The 26831-nt window shown below is 44.0% G+C and overlaps 1 protein-coding gene, 1 non-coding gene and 2 pseudogenes across 2 annotated transcripts in view; 1 reads left to right on the forward strand and 3 right to left on the reverse strand.

The window, feature by feature from the left end:
• LOC136161650 (zinc finger protein 665-like) overlaps positions 1-26831 on the forward strand; it is a 365259-nt gene that overhangs the window by 330555 nt on the left and 7873 nt on the right. The window lies entirely within an intron of this gene.
• On the reverse strand, positions 5116-5221 carry LOC136162228 (small nucleolar RNA SNORA70; annotated as a pseudogene).
• Positions 18843-18949, reverse strand: LOC136162091 (U6 spliceosomal RNA). The gene has a single exon (XR_010661940.1). It is a non-coding gene; the product is annotated as a U6 spliceosomal RNA (small nuclear RNA).
• On the reverse strand, positions 25619-25939 carry LOC136161688 (glutaredoxin-1 pseudogene; annotated as a pseudogene).

The following is a 26831-nucleotide window of genomic DNA, read 5'->3' on the forward strand; positions in this document are numbered from 1 at the left end:
AGCCAAAAATCAATGTGGTGGTTTTGTCACTAAGTTGTGTCAGACTCTTGAGATCCCATGGACTGTAGCCCGCCAGGCTCTTCTGTCCATGGGATTCTCCAGGCAAGTATACTGCAGTGGGTTGCCATTTCTCCTCCAGAAGATCTTCCCCACCCGGAAACTGAACTCGGGTCTCCTGCATTGCAGGTAGATTCCTTACCAACTGAGCTATGACGGAAGTCAAAAATTGATGTATCACGACTTCATAATCTTTATCCAACCAATTCAGCGCGCTCCTGGATCTAGTCCCCTGCCCCGACTGCACACTAGTTGTTTCCACTTCATTTAGTTTATCTGTTTCCCTACTTCTTTCTCCGTCTCCCTTCCTCTTCCCCTCTGCTCTCCGGCTGTGCATGTCCTCTTGTCTACTTCTTCCCTGACTCCCATCCGGCTTCTCTCTGCCATCTGTTCCCAGTAAAATGCTTCTAATCCAACCTCCCTGATGATCCTAAATCTCCATGAATTTCTGCCTTTCTTCCTCCATCTCTGCTCTCCCTTCCTCCCAACTTTCTGGCATCCCAAGTAGCTATGCTTCCTTTCACCTTGCTTGCTCTCTCAGTTCCTCCAATTACTGCATGTGAGTGAAAGTCGCTCAGTCCTGTCTGACTCTTTGCGACCCCATGGCTGTAGTCCATGGAATTCTCCAGGTCAGAATACTGGAGTGGGTAGCTGTTCCCTTCTCCAGGGGATCTTCCCAACCCAGGGATCGAACCCAAGGCTCCCGCATTGCAAGCGGATTCTTTACTATCTGAGCTCCGAGGAAAGCCCAATCTCTAGGAGTCCCCTTTCTCTCCCAGCAGGATATTTCTCTGTAAGCCAAGGTCCCAACTCTTGCATCCCCTTTGCGGGCTCTCTGTGTGAACCGCCTCTCCATTGTCGCCCTCTTTGGGACCCCTGATTTACAGCCGCTCTACTTGAAGGTATAGAGGGGTCGGCAGAGGATCAGATGGTTGGTTAGAGAGCAACCCTGAACTCAATGAACATGAATTTGAGCAAACTGAGAGATATAGGGGTCGCAAAGACTCGGACTGAACACCACTTTCCTATTTTGCTCACCTTTAACTCTCCGGAGATCCTGCTTTTCCCTAAACTTCTGTCCTTGCCAACCCGAAACCTTCAAGACCTACTCTCTTTCATGTTGCCGTCTCTTCCTCTCTTCGCAAGTTCCTCAGCAATTCTCTTCCTTGTCAACGGTTCTACCTCAGGCTTTTTTCAGTTTTCTATTTCTCTCGAAGTCGGTGTCTTTGCTTCTCGTGACACCATCCCCACCCCACCATTTACGGGAATGGCGGCTGAATAAGAATTTGGCAAAAGCCAAATTCCAGCTGGTGGAATTTGGGATGGAAGAACCAGGGGGTCTAGGGGCAGGCCCAGGTCACCCACCCCGACACAGGGTTAGGGGAAAGGTCACTATGAAGGCAACGCCCTAGGAGATATGGGGGTTGGGAGGGAGTGGGTGTCAGGAGCGGGGCGCGCTCCCCAGAATCCCAGGACCTGGAAGAGGACGTGGCCTCCAGGGGTCGAGAAGGCGAGGCTGAGGACCGCGGAGCGTAAATACCCACCTAGCGGAAGATAATTTTATGCGGTGCAGGAACTGCAGAGGGGACAGTAAACGGTTTTAAGACGGAAGGATCCCGGGACACGGAGCGCGGCTGGAAAGGCGGCCGCCCCCTCGCCCGTTACGCACCGCACGTTCGTGGGGAACCTGGTGCTAAACCATTCGTAGACGACCTGCTTCTGGGTCGGGTTTTGTACATAGCAGAGCAGCTCCCTCGCTGCGATCTATTGAAAGTCAGCCCTCGATACAAGGGTTTGTCGCTCCGGCCGCCCGCCGGCGGGCCGGGGCGTTGTGGTGGTCCGTGCCACCAGCGGGCTCTGCCTCTCCCCGGGCGGTCGAGGGGCCGCTGTCCTCCTCGGAGCCAGGGGGGGTGGGTAGGGTCGAGGAGAGGGAGAAGGCGGGGGCGCCCCTGACGGCGCCTCCCGGCCTCGGGGTGCTGCGCCCTCCCCCGCTTCCCCGCCGCGGGCCCTCGCCCTGCGGGCTGGGACGGGGGACGGGGGGAGAGGCGTGGCACGGACGAGAGTCCGGGCGGCCCCGCCGTCCCCTTTCCCAGGGGGGGCGAGTGGGGCCGGGGGGCTGGTGGCGCGCGGCTGTCACCTCCGTGCGCGCACGCGTCCCTTCCCTCTGGTCCCGGCGGCAGGGAGAGGGAAGATGACGGCACGTGGGTGCTCGCGGGGCCCTTGCGCTCTTCCCTTCCCACTAAAAAAAAGAAAAAAAAAAGTAAAAAAAAAAAAAAAAAAAGACGGAAGGAGGTGCGAAACGCAGCGTTTGAGAGTTCCAAAAGCAGGAACCGGCTTCACTGCGGACTTTAAACCAAAAGGGAGGCGCCCCTTCGCCGCTCCCGGACACCTCTGAATTTGCTGGGGTTGGTGGGGCGGGCGCGGGGATTTACAGTCAGTAGAGACTCTCAAACCAGGGGTACCGAGGGAAGCAGAGTGAGAGCCGCACGCGTGACTAAGAAAGAGAGAAACTTACGCCGCGCTGAGACAGCTGCACCGCCGGCTCTCCGCTTCCGGATGTGGGAAGTTGCGCGGGTCTGCAGTGAAACGGCGGGGGCGGCCTGGAGAAGCCGCCTAAGCGGAGACCGCTTTTTCTCTTTGATTCTACTGAAAATAATCTCCTAAAATGAAAAGTTCTTGTAGTCAATTTACTACCATGGTCATATAAAATAGAAAAGGACAGTAATACGCCTCCCTAACACTCGAGAAAGAACTTCAGATCCAGCACCAGTCCCAAAGCTGAAATTCTAAACTAGTTCCTGAACACGTGATTTGATACTTATAAAATTATCAAGTGCCATGTCATAATTAAAATGATCTTTTCCTTATAAATTACTACGTATTTCGTGCACTGTATGTGTTACCTCAGGATTTTACATCGAAGGGAAATCAGACCCTGGGCCTCTCACTGCAACGACTGAATTTGTTTGGGCTGGAGGAAGGGGTCGGGGAATAGGGAGCTGCGCAGTGACTGAAGACCACGCACAGGGAGGAGAGGGGACCCCACAGGCGCAGCTCAACAACAACAACAAAAAAAAAGTACCTCACGTTTCCAATCGTCGGCCGCACCTACCAGGTCTCGGCGGGAATTGGCTGTAGAATCTCTTGCGTCGAAGCGGAGACGCTAAACTCCTCAGCCATTGGTATCAGAACAGGGAGGGGCGGGGCGTAAGGAGCACGCCAGCGCCTGGGCGTGTGAGGGGCGGGGCGTAGGCCACACGCCTGCTCCTGGGCGTGTGAGGGGCGGGGCCGAGCGGGGTCGAGCGGGAACCGGCAAGGCGGAGCAGAGCCGGGCCGAGCGGAGCAGAGCCGGGCCGAGCGGGGCGAGCCGACACCTGCTGTGTTCTTCCTTTGGGTTCCCACGTATCTTGCCAAGGTTTAGAAGTACTTGAGGGTCTTTCCCTTCTTGTGCTGCATCATTGATTCCTCATAACTGTAACAGTTTTAAAGTAAAAACTTAAAATTCTGTGGGATAATTGCGTTTGAAAGTAAGGTTTCCTCTTAACAGGATTCCTGCTGATGAGGCTGAAAAAGTTCACCCTGGGAACTGAACCTGGTGTGGTGACCGGGCTGGCGGTTGGTAGGGGTGGGTGGGGGTTGATGTGCGGTGGTGGCTGGACCCAGAAATATTCCTGCAATTAGAATTAATTTAAGCAGTTTATGTAAACAAGAACCGGCTTTGTGTAGGGATGACAAGCTGGAATGTGAAACACACGGCTCTTAGTAACACCTCATAGTAACTCCTGGAAGGAGAAAACTATCTTGACATTCCACTTCTTCAAAGATTAAGCTTATTAGTCACTGCAGGGACAATGCACCCTGAGGGGAATGCAGGCTGAAGAACAGGTACCATTCTGAGCTTCAGACATAGTAGCCTTGGTAAATCAGGATCAGCCTCTTGGGCCCATCCTCCTCCTCAGGAAGTCCAGGTAAGTTTAGGGGAGTCTCTCCTAGTTTTCACATCTCCCAGTTATGGGGTGATGACCCCAAATTTTATTTGGCAGGGTATTAACGGTTAAAAGACACAGGAGGATCCTGGTTGAAAGATACTGGAGTTTGCTCAGTTGAAAGTCACTCACTGACACGTCCCTGGTGGTCCAGTGATAAAGAATCCACCTGCCAATGCATGGGACCTGGGTTTGATCCCTGGTCTGGGAGGATACCACGTGCCTTGGAGCAACTAAGCCCGAGCAACACAAGTACTGAGCGGGTGCTCTAAAGCTTGTGCTCTGCAACAAGAGTAGCTACAGCAGTGAGAAGTCAGCGCAGCAATTAGAGTGGTTCCTGCTTGCTTCAACTAGAGAAAGCCCATGTGCAGCAAAAAAGGCTCAGCACAGCCGAAAGAAAAAAAAAGACATTGAGTGATCTGGACCGACCAAAACAAGGCGATTCAGAATGCCAGTCTCCAACCAAACACCAGCCACGTTTATGTATTTTATGTACAGAATTTATAGCCCCTGCTGGACACAAGGAGGGAAAAGCCTGGGGCACAGTGAAGACCCAGCACAGCCAAAAATAAAATTTAAAAGGTATTAAAGAAGAGAGAAAAAATTTCCTGTAATGAGAACTGCATGCTTTTTTTTTTTTTTTTTTTTTTTTGACAGGAAATAGCATTTATTGGTGAGCGTGATTAAGGAGGGAACAGAGCTGATGCTCATGAGTGCAGGGCCCGCCATTTGTCCAGGGGACCACGATTAGGGATGTATTTGACCCCACAGCCGTCCGGGATGAGTCGCTTTTCTGCGACTAATTCTGTTCTCAAATTCATCCGCATTAAACTTGGTAAATCCCCACTTCTTGGAGATGTGGATCTTCTGACGGCCAGGGAACTTGAACTTGGCCCGGCGGAGGGCTTCAATCACATGCTCCTTGTTCTGCAGCTTGGTGCGGATGGACATTATGACCTGACCAGTGTGGACCCTGGCCACTGTGCCCTGGGGCTTTCCAAAGGCACCGCGCATACCTGTCTGGAGTCTAGATTGAGAAACAGCAGGCCAGTCATGAATGCCCACTAGGAAGAGTTCTCTCTAAGGTCCCTTAGGGCTACCTGTACAGGCAACAGTTGCAGTCATTGCACACTGGGCCCCCATGGGGAAAAGAGCTCAGTCGGCTTAATTGGCTGCAAAGCATTCTTCTTTATAGAAACTGTTTCTGTTCCATGCTTATAATGACATAGCTTCAAATACTTTTGAGAAAAACTTGTTTACATCATAATATATAATACATAAGTGAATACTTCCTCAGCATAATGGAATGTCAAAAATTACTAGATGATCATTTGACGGTAATTAGGCAGTTTTAATTTTTGTTTAAAAATTATATATTCTTTCCTTTGCTGTTTCCGAAAGCTCTGTCAGATGTGGACAACAAAGCAGACTACAAAATAACATCTTGAGAAGACATTACAATTTATTTTCACCAAAATTATCACCAACTTTGCACTATTTATAAATATTTCTATGTGTATTAACTGACTGAACTCAAGTCCTAAAGGAACTTTCTTCATGTTTATAGGGCAGCTACTGTGTTCCCTGTCATTGTCTTATGTGCATTTTCACATGACAAAAGTCTCAAAATAACCCACTGACTTATGTATTTGTTAGTGTAAGGCGAGAAGAAATGTAAATTAAACTTTAAATCTCAGTCACAACATATGGACAGAAAAAATAATGCTAAGGAAAAACTTGAAAAAACAAATAGCGTAGCATGATTTGAGAGAATCACATTGAAACATATATATATTACCATATGTAAAATAGATAGCCAGTGGGGGTCTGGTATATGACTGCGCATCCAGAGCCACTGCTCTGTGACAACTTGGAGGGATAGGGTGGGGGAGGAAGGAGGGGATACAGGAATGCCTATGGCCAATTCATGCTGAGGTATGGCAAAAACCATCACAATATTAAAAAAAACAAAACTCAAGAGAAAGGAACTTCCACTACAGCTGACAATGAACTATGGAGCATATTTATTAATTCTATAATGTTACATCAACGTTTTAATATCCTTTGGGAAACTGGACTTCTATTTAGTATTTATTAATTTTAAATATTTCTAAACATTACTGTTCATTAGGCTGGTGTAAAAATGTCTTAGGCAATAATAAATAGTAATTTTTCTGTTTAGTAAAACAGATAAATAGTAATTTACTACCATCTTCAATAGTCATATAGAACAATGGAACACATCTGTATGGCAGGAAAAGGAATGTAACAAATTCATAGCATGAGTAAACATTCAGTGTTTTGTTAAACAGTCTCACTGGTTTTTCGATGTTTGACTACTACCTTTAGACTTTAAAACCAACTGCTTCCTACGCTGCCTATCTGGGCAGGCTGAGAAATTCCCATCAGGTTGGAAGTCTATAGTGCTCCGACTAGAAAGCTTCATCAATTAACAAACATTCTCATAACATATCATCTGTCCCAGTATCCAGACCAAACTTTGGGTTTGGTTCCATCTTGTGCTTTTGGTGACTTCAAAGTAATGAGAACAAAAATGTTGGGGATTGAATGTATGAAATTTCCAGTTTATCAAACAAACAAAAAATGTCACCATGTAGTGTGCATACCCAATTATTTCTGGGACTTCTCTGGTGATTCAGTGATAAGGACTCAGCCTGCCAATGCAGGAGACAAGGGGTCAATGCCTGGTCCAGGAAATTCCCACCTGCTGTGGAGCCACTAAGCCCCTGAGCCACAACTGTTCAGCCAGTAATAAATAAGTAATCAAAAAGAAATTACTTCAGAATTCTCCAAGGTCAAAAAGAGATACCACATTTAACCTTAGTTCTGAAGTTTATTTCCTAATATTTTATATATTTATTTTCCTATTTTCACTTCATGTAAATCAGGTGCATACTACTGGTTTTATTTGGGAACAAAAGAGGACATTGGGAAATATCATATGGGAACAGCCATAAACAGGGGAGGAGGTTTTAGGGGGCCAGAGTCTATAAAAGCTCCACTACTGACAGAGTATGGAGAGAATAACTCAAGTGCAAATTATTAATATATAATCCCCAAATTAACTATTCTTTGATTTCACCATGCAAAGAAACTCTAATAGATTCTTTCAACCTTGAGAGCCTTTGGGGCCTTGCTAGGTTCTGTTATAATGAACTGAAATGGGATAAAACTGTGTTGTTTGAAGAAAAATGATTGTTGTGAATAAAGAAATATTGGTTATATGAATGCAGGTAACTCCTTAAAAATACTGATTTTTCACAGGACATTCCTGGTGGTCACAGGAATTCCAGGTTAAGAATCTGCCTTGCCACGAAGGGGACTCAATCCTTGTTGAATCCTTGGTTGGGGATATAAGATCCCACATGCAGCAGAGCAACCAAGCCCAGGTACCGCAAAGGCAGAGCTGGCATGCTCCAGAGCCCCCGCAACATGAGGAGAGGTCCTGCTTGATGCAAAACAGATCTCGTGATCCACAACTAAGGCCTATTGGAGTCAAATAAGTATTTTAAAAAATATACTGATTCTGCTTCCTTTGGGTATATAATCAGAAGTGAGACTGTGAGATCCTATGCATGTTCTCTTTTTAATATTTGAGGAACCTCCATATTGTTTTCCATGTACTATTTACATTCCCACCAACCGTTCACAAGAGTTCCTGTTTATCTGTACTATGCAAGTATGTGGCACATGCATGTGATTTGGAAAGACATGGAGAGAACCCCCTGCACTGGCAGCAAGAAATAGCAGCTGCATCATCTCCAGAATAAGCCTTTGTACTACAGATTGCTATGGAGCTGATGGTCCTCGGAGACTACGAGTAACTCTTCCCTGTGCCTGTGAGCTAAGTTGCTTCAGTCATGTCTGACTCTGCGGTCCACCAGACTCCTCTGCCCACGGAGTAGGTTCCCAAGCCCTCCTCAAGACTCAGGGATCAAACCCGCGTCTCTTATGTCTCCAGCATTGGCAGGTGATTCTTTATCACTAGCACCACCTGGGGAGCCCGATCCTTCCTTACATCCTGAGATTTCATGGCCCCTCCCTAATGAAATTCCTCTTCCATCAAAGTTTAGCACCATTTTCCTTCTAGGTTGAAAGATCCTTATGAAATTTCATCTGGTTCAACACACTCTCCACACATCCAGTAATAATCCATCCATCGTGCTATGCCATCCCCAGAAAGATTCCAAGGTTTATGATGGAATAATTCAGGAATATGCCCAAGCACCAGCCAGACTCGACATCTCTTTATAGTCACAGTGACCCTAGCCAGTGAAAAAAGTGTTATCTCCAAAGTCTAATAATAAAAGACAGATCCGTATGCTGATGCACATCCCCCAATGAGCCTTCAACATCTTCCAAAGAAACACTGCAAGGTCTGTTTTTTCTCCTTCCAAATGCATTGGAAACCTTCATTAGCGACTCAAAATAACAGAAAATACTAAAGGTAACTGACAAAATCATCTCCGGGATTTTACCAGGTTATTTTACAGGTTGCATAATGATTCTTGTCCTTCCAAAAGACCCCACAAAAACCTCCAGGACCAATGGACCCATCCTCCTGCACCCAGACCTCCCTGTGGGCTCAGCTCAGGCCTTCATTCTAACACACTCCAGGATAACAGCCCTCTTCCCAATTCCACTTCCTTCCTTCCTCCACAAGTGTGATCATGACTTACCCAATCAATCCAGGCACGCAAACCTCAGTCACAACATCTGTATCCCAGGAAAACTGAGCTAAGGCACTATGGCATGCCCACCCTTCCAGGCAATCCACATTAGCCATGAGCCCACATCCAGGTCCTCCAGTCTGAACTTGTTGGGACCCCACTCCACCAACAGGAGTGAGTGGGGCCACAGAAGAATAAAAATAAGGCTCAGAAATAAGGTGAGGATCAGGGGGCTGATGCCATTTGCAGGCAAAAGCCAAGATCCTGATCCCTGCGTGCTTTTTACTGCCAACATCTACTTCCTTGTATGTGCTCTAAAGACATCTGTTTTTTACAATCTCAGATTGGGGACAATGATATACAATGCAGTCTCAATGTTCTGGTTAATGTTCAAATCTTCAGGCCTTTCATGATTGTATTTAACCCTTCAGCTAGTGACCACCTTTGTCAGCAACTCCCTCAAGGCTCTGGTCATGAGAACAGTCACTAATGGTTTTCCATCAGTCACATCAATACTTCAGCATCTTGCTTTCAAGATTTTTTCCACAATGTACTTTTTACTGCTCCCAGCCCTTTGCCTGGGGGTGATAAGAAAGTCATTCTTATTCTTAAAAGAAGCCCTGTTAATTATAGTACAGGTCTGTGCATAGCATTTTCCCTACATATCACCCTTTTTTATTTTTAGAAGCTTATTTTTGATGATTATTGTTGATCACAGAAGCCAAAGCGATAGTCGCTAATTGCTGTTGTTGTCCATTGACTTTCTTGGTGATTTGCTGTCAGACTATGTAGAAACAGGAAAAAAGACATATAAAACTTAACATAAAACCAGCCATTGATCCTCCAATAGTTTCCAAGTGAGGAATGGGATTTAATTGAGAAATTCCATCTGCTGCTACTTCCAGCAGATTAGATCTTTGCAAAAGATGTAGTTTCTGAGAGAAAGTTTCCATAATCTCTTGTTGTAAATTATTAATATCCAGAGATAGATTACCTTAATTTAAGAGGTGTTGTTTAACTTTGTCTGTCGGGAGCTGGCGAGAGAAACCCCGCCCGTGACAAGGTCTGGGTTCAAGGAGCTGACACGCAAAGGCGTCCAGACCTCTGGGGGTTTCTCGGGACCACCCCACCATCCACTCCCAGGCCTTCGTCCTTTCATCTTCTGATGCTTGGTGTTCTTCTATGTTCCCTAAAAACTAGTCTGACTCTTACCTAAAATCCCTCCTTGAAACCTTTGCCTGGCAACAGCACAGTCCCTGGGGCACATGGGTCCCAATAAACAGGCCAGAGATAAGGAAAATATTACACAGAATATCCTGCCTCTTCTGGTTCTGCTGGAATTATGATTGCCAATTTAGAATCTGGAATGCTCATGATTGCACAAAAACTCTTCTAGCACAAAACCAAGTCTGCTAGCAACAGGCCTATCTATCCCATAAGCAAGGGTAGATAAAGAGTCCATTATGAGATTGAGAAGATTCCTTGGGGTGTGATCGGGAGGGAATTCATGAGACCTCTGACCCTTCGGATTACATACCAGAGCTAAATCCGCCTGGGGCTGAGCTTCCCAGGATAAGGTTTGTAGATAGCTTTTCACAGTTGACTAGCTGCTGCACCTGGTACAATCTTATCATTCCCCACCTCCTTAAAACCTCTATAAAGGATGATTGGTTTTAGGGTATATAAGCACTGACTTAAAAGGATAAAGTAGTCTTGATTCTGCACTCAACCAAGACTCCACTCGCTTCCTTTTCTTCACCGATGCCACTCATCCGAAGGGAACACCTGGACTCTGCCGGGGCTGGACCCCGGTATTTGTCCCCATGAAATGATGATTCATTATATTTATGAGGAGTGACACAAAAAGAAGTAATATTCCAATCACACTTAAGACGAATCTGATTTTGAAGACTATTCACTTGATCACCTAGTCGTATAACAACCTGTTGTAAATCAGCCATTTGTGCAGCTAATATTCCATCTATTTGTCTTTTGGGTGGACCAAAGAACGTCAGAGTCTTTATGCCATTATTGCACAAAGTGCACAGTCTGTACACTGATGTAATGCCGCTCCTGCTACAGCTGCTGTAGTAGCTATAGCAATAATTCCTAAAATGGCAGCAATTAATAATCCAATAAACTGTATAGTGCATTTTAACACTTTCTTAAGGATCTCTTCTACAATATAGACTGTGGGGCTATCCTGCCATGGTCTATTCATTTTTACAGGAAGCCATACTCCAGATCTGGTCTTTAGACTATACAGAGAATAGTCATTCTGAAACTGGAGGGAAGAATTGATACAAGTGTAAAAAACAATTTTGATAGGTAAGTAACCCAGAAGAGGCATTATAAAAAGTAGGTCCTATCAAAAATATGAAAGGTAAGCAAACACATGCTTTAATCCAATGGGTTGAATTTTTATCAAAATGTAAGGAATACCTGATACTGTCAAATTAAATTGCCCCTTCCATGCTGTTATTGGTTGGAAGGCAGCTGATATTTTCCACAATTCTGAATGTAAAGGCATATAAGGTAATTGAGGTAAGGGAGTAGAGAAACTCCCTCCATGCCAATATACAGAGCTATTAACAATGTTATTCATGGAGTCTAAAGGGGAGGATTGGGCACATATGCCCAATAAGTATGATTGGCACCTATGGTGGTAGTTACCACAGATAACATAGCCAAAAACAAGATAGCCGAGGTCAAAGGCTGTCCCTGTTCTTTGACCAATTTTTTCCATTCAATGGTCAATTTCTTCAGTTGACCCCAAGTGGGCGGTTTGGCTTTGTTGGTCCTTGGAGCTGGTTCGGGGCGGTTGCTGATCGTCAGTCTTGTTATCCACATCACTGGCGGCTCTCCAGGAGGATCAATGTTGAACCATGTCCTCTTCTTTCTTTGACATGCCTTCCTGGTATCCAATGGTGTTGTCCATCATCTGAAATGAAAAGATCATAACCTCGTCCTTTCTGAAGCACTGTTAATTACAGTACAGGCCGGTGCATAGCATATTACCTACAAGAACTGACACCGCCCTTGTCAACAGTTTCACACAACTCATGATCTCACAACTGCTGCAGGGAAAAGCCAATTCTGATTCCAAGTTGGAACTGTTTCTTTGCCTTGCTTTTCACTGCTTCTGTTATTATACTAACCCATAATGGCTGGTCTCAGAGGAGGACTTTGTTGAGCTCACAGGGAGATATTATGACCTGCCCACTTGTCAACGGCTGCAGGGAGGAAGAGATGAACACTGAAGGCTGGCTGTCCCTGAGAAGTATTGCAAGACGGATGGCCCTTTACTGATGGCCCTTTTTACTTTACTTCCTCATTGCTACTCCCTTTCTATTCTCCCTTCGACTGTTTCCTCACTGCTACTTTCTCTTGTTTTATAAAGGAACCTGGTTACTTTCAGAAATTAGTCAGCCATCTTCTTGGTTAGTTGACTTTCAAAATAAAGTTGGATTGTTTGCCTCAACAAGTCCTCTTTCTGAAGCACTGGCCTATCTTACAGACACCAGAGTGACCTTAAGCTCGATCACACCACTATGCTTGGAACACATGCATACACCATTCATGGGGCTCATCCAGATGCCCAAACTTGCTCCCTCCCACAAGTCTCCTGCAGACCCCAACAGGTTCGGCTTTACTTTTCCCCATTTTTTTTTTTTCTTTTTACCACTTTTCCATGCACGATTGAGCAACAGTGCTACAAGCTGCAAATGCAAAGCCACTGGGCACTCAGTATGGAAAGCAAGAAGCTGGCCCTCGTGGGAAAACCTGCCAGGAACTGAGGACACCGCAAAGTATTAAAGGCCCCAGAGATTTGGTCTGACTGAACTCAGTGAAGAAGTCACAAAGAGAGAGAGGCTCCAATGTCACTGCCCAGTGTCCTCCCCCACTCAGAGCTAAATGGAAGATACCCCAGCTCTTTAAGACATGTTGCACACCAAGGCCTGAGCCTATTAATAAGCCTGTCTCTACATCCCACACAGCTGTGTACAGCACTCATTACTGTCTTCCCAATTCCAGGACAACCTCCTTTCTTTGATTAATTTTAATCAATGAAGACAACACATTCCTACTCAACTCTATTAAAGGTCTATTAGCTGAAAGCATTTTCAACTGATTTCTTATCTCTGACCATATTCCACCTAAAACAGTCCCACAAATAACTGGGCCTCATTAGTTGAAGCTAACTGCTCCCCACCCACCCCCAGCCTCCACCCCTGCTCTACATAATCATCTCAGGCTTGAGTCTAGCACAGGCAGTCAACCTCAATGCCCAAACTCTAAAATTAGCCCTCAAATGTCTTCGAATTCTCCAGTCTCTTAGGATATTTTCCCACTATTATACATCACTTTCCACCGCACTTGTCAGCAATCCAAAAGTCAGCATTATCCCCATTGGATTTCATTGACTGGAAAGCACCTAACCAAAACCCACTTTTTAAATTCAAATAAAATTTTATACACTAGTATCAGACCAAAGGAGCTTCCCAGGTGGCTCAGTGGTAAAGAATCCACCTGCCAATGAAGGAGATGCAAGAGATGGGGGTTTGATCCCTGAGTCAGAAGATCCCCAGGATTAGGAAATGGCAACCCACTCCACTGTTCTTGCCTGGGAAATGCCATGGACAGAGAGGCCTGGCCAGCTACACTCCACGGGTCTCAAAGAGTCGGACACGACTGAGCACAGTGACCATTTTATAGTTCTCTTTCACTCTAGTGCTCATACCAGTAACTAGCTGTAAGGCAAGTGCAGAGAAAAAGAGAGCGAGCCAGGCAGTCAGGCAAGAAAAGGAAATTTACTAGAGGGAAAAGAGAGGGTGACTGGCTCTTAAGGAGAACCAGAGTTCTCCCTTTCTGACAGAGTCCTTCTTATACCCCACCAGTGAAAAATTCTCTGAAGGGATGGTCACCTAGCCAGAGGTCTGGAATCTGGTGGTCTCGCAGCTTTGAGAAGATAGGCGCCAGTGAGATAACAGTATGCCATTTGGGCAGTTTGGTCAGTCTCACAGATGACTGCACTGTGATTTTATTTTTCATTTGCAAGGTCAACGTAACGAGCCATCTTATCAACGAAACCCCATGTGGGCCCTATGACTAGCATCACTGAAAATAATCTCCTAAAACAAAGACTCTTTGTAGTCAATTTACTACCCTGGTCATGTAAACCAGAAAAGGAAAGTAATACACCTCCCTAACACTGGAGAAAAAACTCCAGCTTCACCAGCAGTCCCAAAGCTGATCTTCTAAACTAGTTCCTGAACACGTGCTTTGGTATATTTATAAATTGAGTGCCATGTCTTAATTAAAATGACTTTTCCCCTATAAATCACTGTGCATTTCGTGCACTATATGGGTTACTGTTACCAAGACCAAGCTCGCTCTGCTTGACGACGGATAGGCCCATGAATCCGAGCGAAGAAGTGTTGAGGCAAGGAAGGTACTTTAATGGGGGAGTCAGCAGGCGGAGAAGAGGGCAGGTTAGCGCCTCAAAATAAGCACCTTATTGGAATCTGGATCCAGGTTCTTTGGTATATCAGAGAGAAACAAGCAATGAGGAACTAAAGTCAAAAGGCACAAGAGAGACGGAAATGAAGTAGGGAAGTAAAGGGGAAAAGTGTCTTCAGTCTCCTAAAGCATCTCCAAGGGAATGTCCAGCCTTCACTAGGGGTGTGTTAATCTGTTCTGTTCACAGATGGGCAGGGACAAACGATCTCTCCAGAAGTTGAACAACTGGCCCTTTGGTTTACAGTGAAGAAGAGGGGCAGGATCCTCCAGGGAAGCCATTGAGTATGATTACAATAATAAAAGCAAGTCAAAGTAACAGTTCCCAACAAGGAATCGGTGGGGGGACACAAAGGTCCTAAATGATCCGAGATCACGGATGGGGAGGAGGGGAGCCCCCCAGGCGCAGCGTAACAAGAAAAAAGAACCCAAAACACTACCTCACGTTTCCCAGGTCGACCGCACCTACCAAGTCTTGGCTTCAGAATTTGCTGTGAACTCGCTTGCCTAGTAGGGCGACGGAAGACCCCGCCTCCCCCGCCTCCCCCGCCTCCCCCCCCTCCCCCGCCTCCCCCGCCTCCCCCGCCTCCCCCCCCTCCCCCGCCTCCCCCGCCTCCCCCGCCTCCCCCGCCTCCCCCGCCAGAGGTATCCGAGGAACGCCACAGCGAGGGGCGGGGCGTGTGGCGCGCCTGCGTCGGAGCGTGTGAGGGGCGGGGCCGAGCCGGGTCCAGAGGACAGCTGCCACTCACTGGCACTTCCTTGGTGGTCCAGTAATAAGGAATCCACCTGCCAATGCACGGGACATAGGTTTGATCCCCGGTGTGGGAGGATACCACTTGCCTTGGAGCAATTAAGCCTGTGCAACACAAGTGCTGAGCCTGTGCTCCAAAGCTTGCGTTCTGCAGCAAGAGTAGCTACAGCAGTGAGAAGCCTGCACACAGCAACTTGAGACTAGCTCCTGCTGGCTGCAACTAGACAAAGTCCACGTGCAGCAAAAGCGGCTCAGCACAGTGGGGAACAAAAAAGACTTTGAGTGCTCTGGGCTGACCAAAACAAGGGGATGCAGAACGCCAGTCTCCAAGCAAACCCCAGCCAGGTTTATGTATTACGTGTACAGAATTCATACCCTTGCTTGCCACAGGGAGAGAAAAGCCAGCGCAACAATTGAAGACCCAGCACAGCCAAAAATAAATGTAAAAAATCATTAACAGAGAAAAAAAGTTCCTTTAATGAGAACTGCAGTCTTCTTTATAGAAGTGTTTCTGTTCCATGCTTCAGATGACGTAGCTTCAAATATTTTTGAGAAAAACTTGTTTACATCATAATATATAATACTTAAATCAATACTTCAATTTAATGGGTGTCAAATTACTCTATGATCATTTGATGGTAATTAGACTGTTTACTTTTTGTTTAACAATAGTAATATATTTTCCTCTCATTTCTTTGTTGTCTGTTTCTGAAAGCTGTCAGATGTGGAAAACAAAGCAGTTTGTAAAATATGACGTCTTGAGGAGACATTAGGATTTACTTTCACCAAAATTATCAAGTTTACACTATTTATAAATATTTCTATGTGTATAAACTGACTGAACTCAAGTCCTACTAAAGGAGCTGTCTTTCCTCATATTTATAGGGCATCTACTATGTCCCCTGTGTTAGGATGCACAAGGGGCTCATAGAGTTACTGCTGAAAAATGGCCCATTGTGGTGACCTGACAAACAAGGGATGAAGTCAGAGTGGCCACATTGCCCTGGTGGCATCCTGTTTTGCCCTGCTGGGCCAGTCTCTCAAGACTATGTGACCACCTGACCGTGAGATTCCTCAGACTAAGGGATCACAAGACCCCAGCTGCAGGTTAAAGATAAAACTAATGTCCTCTCTCCGCAGGGCACAGCTTCCCATCAATAGGGTATAAGAAGGGTTGGCTGTAAACGGAGAGCACTGGCTTCTCTCTGAAGCCAGCCACTTTCTTTCTTCCTATAACAAACCTTTCTCTGCCTGGCTCACTTTTTCTCTACTCTTGCCTTACACCTTGTCATTGTCTTATGTGCATTTTCATGTTACAAAAGTCTCAGAATAACCCATAACTATGTATTTGTTAGTGTAAGGCATGGAAGAAATGTAAATTAAACATTAAATCTGCATCACAACATGTGGATAGAAAAAATAGCACAAAGCAAAAACTGGGCTTCCCTGATAGCTCAGTTGGTAAAGAATACACCAGTAATGTAGGAGACCCCAGTTCGATTCCTGGGTTGGGAAGATCCGCAGGGGAAGGGATAGGCTACCCACTCCAGTACTCTTGGGCTTCCCAAGTGGCTCAGCTGTTAGGGAATCCGCCGGCAATGCGGGAGACCTGGGTTTGACCCCTGGGTTGGGAAGATCCCCTGGAGAAATGATAGGCTACCCACTCCAGTATTCTGGCCTGGAGCATTTCATGGACTGTATAGTCCATGGGGTTGCAAAGAGTCTGGCACAACTGAGCGACGTTCACTTTCAAGGAAAAACTATTTAAAAAAAAGAAAGAAAGAAAGAAATAGGGTGGAATGATTGGCGAGAATAGCATTGAAACATATATATTACCCTATGTAACATAGATAGCCAGTGAGAGTTTGATGAATGACACAGGGCACCCAGAGCCACTGCTCTCTGAAGACCTGGAGGGATGGGGTGGGGAGGGAGGTGGGTTCAGGAGGGAGGGGACACATGTATGCCTATGGCTGATTCATGCTAATGTACGGTAAAAACCATCACAATATTGTAAACAAAAAAACCTAAATAAACTCTACCACAGCTGACAATGAACCATGAAGCCATATTAATTAATTCTATAAAGTGACATCAATACTTTAATATCCTCTAGAAAATGGACTTCTTAGTATTTATTACCTACTAAATAAGTCTAAACATTAATGTTCATTAGGCCAGTATAAAAATATCTTAGGCAATAGATCATAATTAGTAATTTTTTTGTTTAGTAAAACAGATAGATAGTAAGCTACTACCATCTTCAAAAACCATATGAACAATGGAACATATGTGTACCATAAAGGAATATTATAAATTCATGGTATGTATAAACATTCAGTGTTTATTCTTAAACAGTCTCACTGTGGTTTTTCTTTTCTTTTTTTTTTTCATTTATTTTTATTAGTTGGAGGCTAATTACTTTACAATATTGAAGTGGGTTTTGTCATACATTGACATGAATCAACCAACGATTTACATGTATTCCCCATCCCAATCCCCCCTCCCATCTCCCTCTCTACCCAATCCCTCTGGGTCTTCCCAGTGCACCAGACCCAAGCACTTGTCTCATGCACCCAAACTGGGCTGGTGATCTGTTTCACCATAGATATATACATGTTTAGATGCTGTTCTCTTGAAACATCCCACCCTCGCCTTCTCCCACAGAGTCCAAAAGTCTGTTCTGTACATCTGTGTCTCTCTATCTGTTTTGCATATAGGGTTGTCATTACCATCTTTCTAAATTCCATATATATGTGTTAGTATGCTGTAATGGTCTTTATCTTTCTGGCTTACTTCACTCTGTATAATGGGCTCCAGTTTCATCCATCTCATTAGAACTGATTCAAATGAATTCTTTTTAATGGCTGAGTAATATTCCATGGTTTATATGTACCACAGCTTCCTTATCCATTCGTCTGCTGATGGGCATCTAGGTTGCTTCCATGTCCTGGCTATTATAAACAGTGCTGCGATGAACATTGGGGTGCACGTTTCTCTTTCAGATCTGGTTTCCTCGGTGTGTATGCCCAGCAGTGGGATTGCTGGGTCATATGGCAGTTCTATTTCCAGTTTTTTAAGAAATCTCCACACTGTTTTCCATAGTGGCTGTACTAGTCTGCATTCCCACCAACAGTGTAAGAGGGTTCCCTTTTCTCCACACCCTCTCCAGCATTTATTTCTTGTAGACTTTTGGATAGCAGCCATCCTGACTGGCATGTAATGGTACCTCATTGTGGTTTTGATTTGCATTTCTCTGATAATGAGTGATGTTGAGCATCTTTTCATGTGTTTGTTAGCCATCTATATGTCTTCTTTGGAGAAATGTCTGTTTAGTTCTTTGGCCCATTTTTTGATTGGGTCATTTATTTTTCTGGAATTGAGCTTCAGGAGTTGCTTGTATATTTTTGAGATTAATCCTTTGTCTGTTTCTTCGTTTGCTATTATTTTCTCCCAATCTGAGGGCTGTCTTTTCACCTTGCTTATAGTTTCCTTTGTTGTGCAAAAGCTTTTAAGTTTCATTAGGTCCCATTTTGTTTATTTTTGCTTTTATTTCCAATATTCTGGGAGGTGGGTCATAGAGGATCCTGCTGTGATTTATGTTGGAGAGTGTTTTGCCTATGTTCTCCTCTAGGTGTTTTATACTTTTTGGTCTTACATTTAGATCTTTAATCCATTTTGAGTTTATTTTTGTGTATGGTGTTAGAAAGTGTTCTAGTTTCATTCTTTTACAAGTGGTTGACCAGTTTTCCCAGCACCACTTGTTAAAGAGGTTGTCTTTTTTCCATTGTATATCCATGCCTCCCTTGTTGAAGATAAGGTGTCCATAGGTTCGTGGATAAAAATATGGAACGCTTCACGAATTTGCATTTCACCCTTGCACAGAGGCCATGCTAATCTTCTCTATATCGTTCCAATTTTAGTATATGTGCTGCCGAAGCGAGGACTCACTGTGGTTTTTCAATGTTTGACTATTTACTGATTCCTTTAGACTTTAAAAACAACCGCTTCCTGTGCTGCCTCTCTGGGCAAGCCGAGAAAAAGACTAAGGCCCCCTTCCTTTGATACCAACTAGTAGTTCACCAGAACAGGAACCCTCCCCTCCTTGCCATCCAGTAATCATCTTAACATTGAGTCACCATTCCATGTTCGTCAAGCTTTTCTTTCCAACAGTGTGGAAGTCTACCCTGCTCTGACTAGAAAGCTTCACAGTTAACAAATGTTCTCAAAACACTTTAGCACATGGCTTCATCTGTCTCAACATCCAAACCAAACTTGGTTCCATCTTCTTCCAGTGGGTGACTGGAAAGTAACAAGAACAAATAAGTTGGGGACTGAATATGTGAAATTTCTAGTTTATCAAACAAAAAAATTGCCATCATAAAATGTGCATTCTAAATTATTTCTGGGGCTTCTCTTGTGGTTGACTGGTAGGGAATCTGCCTCCCAATGCAGAACAAGAGGGACCGATCCCAGGCCCAGGATATTCCCACATGCTGTGGAGCTACTAAACCTAAGAGCCACAACTATTCAGCCAATAATAAAAATAATAATAATAATTTCAGAATGCTCCAAGCTCAAAAAGAGGTATCACTTTTAACTTTATTTCTGAAGATTTTTTATTTCCTAATTATTGTATGTTTATTATTCCTATTTTCACTTCATATAAATCAGGAACATACTATTAGTTTTATTTGAGCACAAAAGAGGACATCAGGAAATATCATATGGTGCCCCTATAATATGCTACACATCCAAAACAGGGGGAAGGTTTTAGTGGGGCAGAGGCTATAACGATGCCAAAGAATGTTTAAACTACCACACAACTGCACTCATCACACAGGTTAGTAAAGTAATGTTCAAAATTCTCCAAGCTCAGTTTCAACAGTACGTGAACCAAGAACTTTCAGATGTTCAAGCTGGTTTTAAAAAAGGCAGAGGAGCCAGAGATCAAATTGCCAACATCCCTTGGATGATTGAAAAAGCAAGATCATTCCAGAAAAACATCTACTTCTGATTCATTGACTAAAGTCTTTGCTGTGTGGATCACAACAAATTGTGGAAAATTCTTAGAGATGGGAATACCAGATCACCATATCTGCCTCCTGAAAAACCTGTATATGTGTCAAGAAGCAACCAGGCATGGAACCACAGACTGGTTCAAAAGTGGGAAAGGGGAAAAAAAAAGTGGGAAAGGAGTCTGTCAAGGCTATATATTGTCACTCTGCTTGTTTAACATATATGCAGAGTACATCATGCGAAATACTGAACTGGATGAAGCACAAGCTAGAATCAAGATTGCTGGAAGAAATATCAATAACCTCAGATACGCAGATAACACCACCCTTATGGCAGAAAGTGAAGAACTAAACAGTCTCTTGATGAATGTGAAAAAGGAGAGTGAAAAAGCTGACTTGAAACTCAACATTCAAAAAACAAATATCATGGCATCTGGTCTCATCACTTCACGGGAGATAGATGGGGAAACAATGGAAACAGTGAGAGACTTCATTTTCCTGGGCTCAAAAATCACTGCAGAGGGTGACTGCAGCCATGAAATTAAGACACTTGCTCCTTGGAAGAAAAGCTATGACCAATCTAGACAGCATATTAAAAAGCAGACATTGCTGTGTCAACAAAGGTCCATCTAGCTATGGATGGTCCATAGCTTTATGGAATGTCCATAAACCTATGGTTTTTCCAGTAGTCATGTATGGATGTGAGAGTTGGACCATGAAGAAAGCTGAGCACTGAAGAAATGATACTTTGAACTGTGATGTTGGAGAAGACTCTTGAGAGCCCCTTGGACTGGAAGGAGATCAAACCAGTCCATCCTAAAGGAAGTTAGTCCTGAATATTCATTGGAAAGATTGATGCTGAAGCTGAAACCCCAATACTTTGGCCACCTCATGAGAAGAGTTGACTCATTGGAAAAGACCCTGATGCAGGGAAAGACTGAAGGCAGGAGAATGGGACAACAGGCGATGAGATAGATGGTTGGATGCCATCACTGGCTAGATGCATATGAGTTTGAGCAAGCTTCAAGAGTCGGTGATGGACAGGGAAGCCTGGTGTGCTGCAGTCCATACGGTCGCAAATGGAAGGGCATGACTGAGTGACTGAACTGAACTAATGGGCAGAGTTGGAGAGAATAACTGAAGATATTGGCATATAATCCCAGAATTGTATATTTCTTGATTTCATTATGTAAAGAAATTCTCACAGTTTCTTTCAAACTGGAGAGCTTTTGGTGCATTGCTAGTTTCTGTTATGAAGTACTGAGGAGAAACAAAAAACTGCTGGAAGAAACATGATCCATTCAGAGTTATTGAAAAATGATAAAAATTTTATTAAAGCATAGGACTTACGATACATTCTGAATAAACATTCAATTCAGTTCAGTTGCTCAGTCGTATCCGACTCTTTGTGACCTCATGAATCACAGCACGCCAGGCCTCCCTGTCCATCACCAACTCCCGGAGATTACTCAAACTCATGTCCATCGAGTCGGTGATGCCATCCAGCCATCTCATCCTCTGTCGTTCCCTTCTCCTCCTGCCCCCAATCCTTCCCAGCATCAGGGTCTTTTCCAGTGAGTCATCTCTTGGCATGAGGTGGCCAGAGTATTGGAGTTTCAGCTTCAGCATCAGTCCCTCCAATGGACACCCGGGACTGATCTCCATTAGGATGGACTGGTTGGATATTCTTGCAGTCCAAGGGACTCTCAAGAGTCTTCTCCAACAACACAGCTCAAAAGCATCAATTCTTTGGTGCTCAGCTTTCTTCACAGTCCAACTCTCATATCCATACGTGACCACTGGAAAAACTATAGCCTTGACAAGATGGACCTTTGCTGGCAAAGTAATGTCTCTGCTTTTTAATATGCTATCTAGATTGGTCATAACTTTTCTTCCAAGGAGTAAGCGTCTTTTAATTTCATGGCTGCAGTCACCATCTGTGTCGGGGTTCAGCCTCGGCAGGATCCAGGTGGTACCCTCAGGATGAATGGCGACGGCAAGAGAAGGAGAGAAGACACGCAAGACCAGCCTTGATAGGGTCAAGTCTGCGAGGGAGAGAGAGAGAGAGAGAGAGAGAGAGAGAGAGAGAGAGAGAGAGAATGACCAGACGGGGTGTTTGCAGAGTCTGGCAGAGTCTGGCAATGCTTTATTTTTTACCATGGCTTTTATACCCTAAATTAGTAAATTTCTAAGGGGAAGATAGTTTAACATTACATCAGCTTGTTCTTCACGAAACCAGGGTGTTTTCTGCATACTTCTTTGTTTATAAGGGTCTTGGACATTATCTTCTGGCCTTGGGGCCTATTAACATTTTATGCAAGTCAAGTGAATGTAAACCTATTTTCTGTTTCTATGGTGACCTTAACTGAAACGTAGCAGTCTCATAGGGCAACAGTACAGAGTAGAAGTATAACCTTGTTTACACAAAAATTAATCCTTCTGCAGAAGTTGTCAGTTGTGTCTATCTAAGAAGTTTACCCCACACTGACTCTGCGACTTTGGTGAGGCAGCCTCTGCCTAGCACTCCTGGGTGACAATTAACAACCATCTCATTGTTACCACACTAGGGCTAAGCTTTTATTTTTCTAGATCTATAACTATATTAACAATGGTTTCTGTAACACAACCTTAGCACATTAAGAGCAAAAACACAGTAAGCAAATGTTAACCCAATAACCACCTTTAGAATATTTTTTCTTATGTTTTCTAATAGGGCCTCCTCACCCCTCGAAGGGCTCTATGTCTTTTAGGGCCTTTATATGATCAGGTTCTTTATGTTGTTTTATGATTAGGGTATTATGAGCAGTCATGCATATTAGTACCAAGGGCATAAATGTATTTGCCAAACAAAGTAAAATACCAGCAAAGGAGTTTAAATTAAAACACTCCTTTCACCCTGGATAATCTCATAAAATACCACCAACCAGGAAACTTACTGACTAAAGTTCTAAATTGATTCTTATTTGGGAAGAGATCGGGGAAGGCCTTCGTCCTGTGCCACAGAAATTAGGGAGTAGTCTATTGAAGCAAACATCAGAAAGACAGATATTATCTTTAAGGTGAGCGCCGGGGGCAGCTTTTCGAAATCCCTGAAAACCTGATCCTCCTTGCCTGTCAGGTTTACTCCCTCAGGACCTTGTCATGGGTGGGATCTCTTGTGCCAGCTCCAGCACATCTGCAGTTATTTTGGAGCCCCCCAAAATAAAGTCAGCCACTGTTTCCACTGTTTCCCCATCTAGTTCCCATGAAGTCATGGGACCGGATGCCATGACCTTAGTTTTCTGAATTTTGAGCTTTAAGTCAACTTTTTCACTCTCCTCTTTCACTTTCATCAAGAGGCTTTTTAGTTCCTCTTCACTTTCTGCCATAAGGGTGGTGTCATCTGCATGTCTGAGGTTATTGATATTTCTCCTGGCAATCTTGATTCCAGCTTGTGCTTCTTCCAGCCCAGCATTTCTCATGATGTACTCGGCATATAAGTTAAATAAGCAGGATGACAACGTACAGTCTTGTCGTACTCCTTTTCCTATTTGGAACCAGTCTGTTGTTCCATGTCTAGTTCTAACTGTTGCTTCCTGACCTGCATATAGGTTTCTCAAGAGGCAGGTCAGGTGGTCTGGTATGCCCATCTCTTTCAGAATTTTCCACAATTTATTGTGATCCACACAGTCAAAGGTTTTGGCATAGTCAAAAAGCAGAAACAGATGTTTTTCTGGAACTCTCTTGCTTTTTGGATGATCCAGGGGATGTTGGCAATTTGATCTCTGGTTCCTCTGCCTTTTCTAAAACCAGCTTGAACATCTGGAAGTTCACGGTTCACGTATTGCTGAAGCGTGGCTTGGAGAATTTTGAGCATTACTTTACTAGCGTGTGAGATGAGTACAATTGTGTGGTAGTTTGAGCATTCTTTGGCATTGCCTTTCTTAGGGATTGGAATGAAAACTGACCTTTTCCAGTCCTGTGGCCACTGCTGAGTTTTCCAAATTTGCTGGCATATTGAGTGCAGCACTTTCACAGCATCATCTTTTAGGATTTGAAATAGCTCAATTGGAATTCCATCACCTCCACTAGGTTTTCTGGTACTCACGCTTCCTAAGGCCCATCTGACTTCCCATTTCAGGATGTCTGGCTCTAACTGAGTGTGAGTGGTCACACCTTCATGATTATCTGGGTCGTGAAGATCTTTTTTGTACAGTTCTTCTGTGTATTCTTGCCACCTCTTCTCAATATCTACTGCTTCTGTTAGGCCCATGCCATTTCTGTCCTTTATTGTGCCCATCTTTCCATGAAATGTTCCCTTGGTATCTCTAATTTTCTTGAAGAGATCTCTAGTCTTTCTCATTCTGTTGTTTTCCTCTATTTCTTTGCATTGATCGCTGAGGAAGGCTTTCTTATCTCTTCTTGCTATTCTTTGGAACTCTGCATTCAGATGGGAATATCTTTCCTTTTCTCCTTTGCTATTCGCTTCTCTTCTATTTGTAAGTTCTCCTCAGACAGCCATTTTGCTTTTTTGCATTTTTTCCCATGGGGATTGTGTTAATCCCTGTCTCCTGTACAATGTCATGAACCTCCGTCCATAGTTCATCAGGCACTCTATCAGATCTAGTCTCTTAAATCTATTTCTCACTTCCACTATATAATCATAAGGGATTTGATTTAGGTCATACCTGAATGGTCTAGTGATTTTCCCTACTTTCTGGAATTTAAGTCTGAATTTGGCAATAAGGAGTTCATGATCTGAGCCACAGTCAGCTCCTGGTCTTGTTTTTGCTAACTGTATAGAGCTTCTCAATCTTTGGCTGCAAAGAATATAATCAATCTGATTTCGGTGTTGACCATCTGGTGATGTCCATCTGTAGAGTCTTCTCTTGTGTTGTTGGAAGGGGGTGTTTGCTATGACCAGTGCGTTCTCTTGGTAAAACTCTGTTAGCCCTTGCCCTGCTTCCTTCTGTACTCTAAGCCCAAATTTAAGAGATAAAGAAACTCAAATCTGTTATCAAATGCAGTTCACCATCTGAAGAAAAGGTGTCATCTTAAGCTGAATTCAAGTTTTGCAACAGACAGAAAAGTGAAATTCAAAGCTAAATAAGTTTTACTTTTTTAAAAAGGCAAACATAATTAAACTTATTTTACACTTATTTTAAACCATGTACAAAACTCTCTCCTCATGGTTCACTTTTCACAAACCTTATCACTTTCTGTACCCATTACTTTGTTCTTCCACCCTAAAAGCCACCTGTAAGTCAGGCTTACTTCCTTTTCCCTTCACAAAATGCAATTCTATTCCCCATACCTTCTTTACCGAAAACACAGTTCCTACTTTCCTTAAGCAACCAAGAATTGACTGGTTTTTTTTTTTGTTTGTTTGTTTTTTTTTGGCAAGTTTGTCCATTTTTAATACTGAGTCAAAAGAAGCTGTTTTTGGTCTCCCAAAATGCCCCTCCCTTTTTATTGAGGTTAACATATTTCAGAATTTTAAGTAAATAGTTGCTGTAGCTGGGTTAAATTTGCCCCAGGTCCATCCTCCAGAAACTGCTGTCATTATCTGAAATGCCACCCAGCCTTCAAGGGGGATATCAGCCTGGATCTGCTCTGTAATTATTGCAGAGCTCCAATTTGCTTTAGCCGTGCCAACAGTTCCCCTCTCTCATGCATATTTACTAGATCATTGCATACACCTATGCACTCTTCGCCGATGAAGACCCGAGGTACCGTTCGGGCTCCTGTGAGTTGTTGCAAGTAATCTTGAATCTCATTGGTGTCGCCGTAGGGTGTGATATTGACAAATTCCAAACGCCCTTGTTTGAAGGGCAGTTGGCTGAGGAGCTCCTGAGTCCTTCTGCCGTAGTGGCAGGTGGGCTTGATGAACACAACCACCTTCCCAGACTGGATGTTGCTGTTCACGAATGCTTAAGCCATGCTGCCTCCCCTGGGAGGACACCTCAACTGCCAAGAATTGACTTTTATATTAGCATTTTTTAGATTGGAGAGCATAGATATCAGTGATAATTTCTAAAGCTTTTGCTTTCTTAGAGAGAACATTTTAGGATGGCACCAAACAAATAGAGGGAAAATGAGGACTGTAGCCCGGGAGGCTGCATCTCAGATAGCTCTGAGAGACTGCTTCAAAGTGGCAGTGGGGAAGGTCAGTATAGAAGGTTTTGGTGAATGGGAAGTTCAATAACATGAAACACTTATTGTACAAAAGGTTTTTTGTTAGTCATGAGGATATGATGTCACCATGAAGAGATTTAGTGCTTCTTTACACAGGAGGAGATGCAACGATTGAGACCATAAAATCTGTTCCTAAATACATTAAAAAAATAAAAAATAAAAAATCCAACTATCTAAAGACCTGTCTCACCAGATTCCCTGGACCATGGAGTGCCTCACTCCACAGATGTTGAAGGTCAACAGCTATAGCAGCATGGGGTTCTATGGAGATAGAGGCAGATGGCAAATGCCTTTGTTGTTCAGTCACTGGCAATGCTCTTGGTAAATGCCACTTTGTAGTTGACAGGTGTTTGCTATGATCATTGTGTTCTCTTAACAAAATGTTAGCTTTGCTCTGCTTCATTCTGTACTGCAAGGCCAAACTTGCCTGTTACTCCGGGTATCTCTTGACTTCCTACTTTGGCATTCCAGTCCCCTATGATGAAAAGGACATCTTTCTTTGGTGTTAGTTCTATGAAGTCTGTAGGCCTTCATAGAACTGTTCAGCTTCTTTGGCATTAGTAGTTGGATTACTGTGATATTGAATGGTTTGCCTTGGAAACGAACAGAGATCATTCTGTTGTTTTTGAGATTGCAT

The sequence above is a fragment of the Muntiacus reevesi genome, chromosome 2 (assembly GCF_963930625.1).
Source record: "Muntiacus reevesi chromosome 2, mMunRee1.1, whole genome shotgun sequence".
Lineage (NCBI taxonomy): Eukaryota > Metazoa > Chordata > Mammalia > Artiodactyla > Cervidae > Muntiacus > Muntiacus reevesi.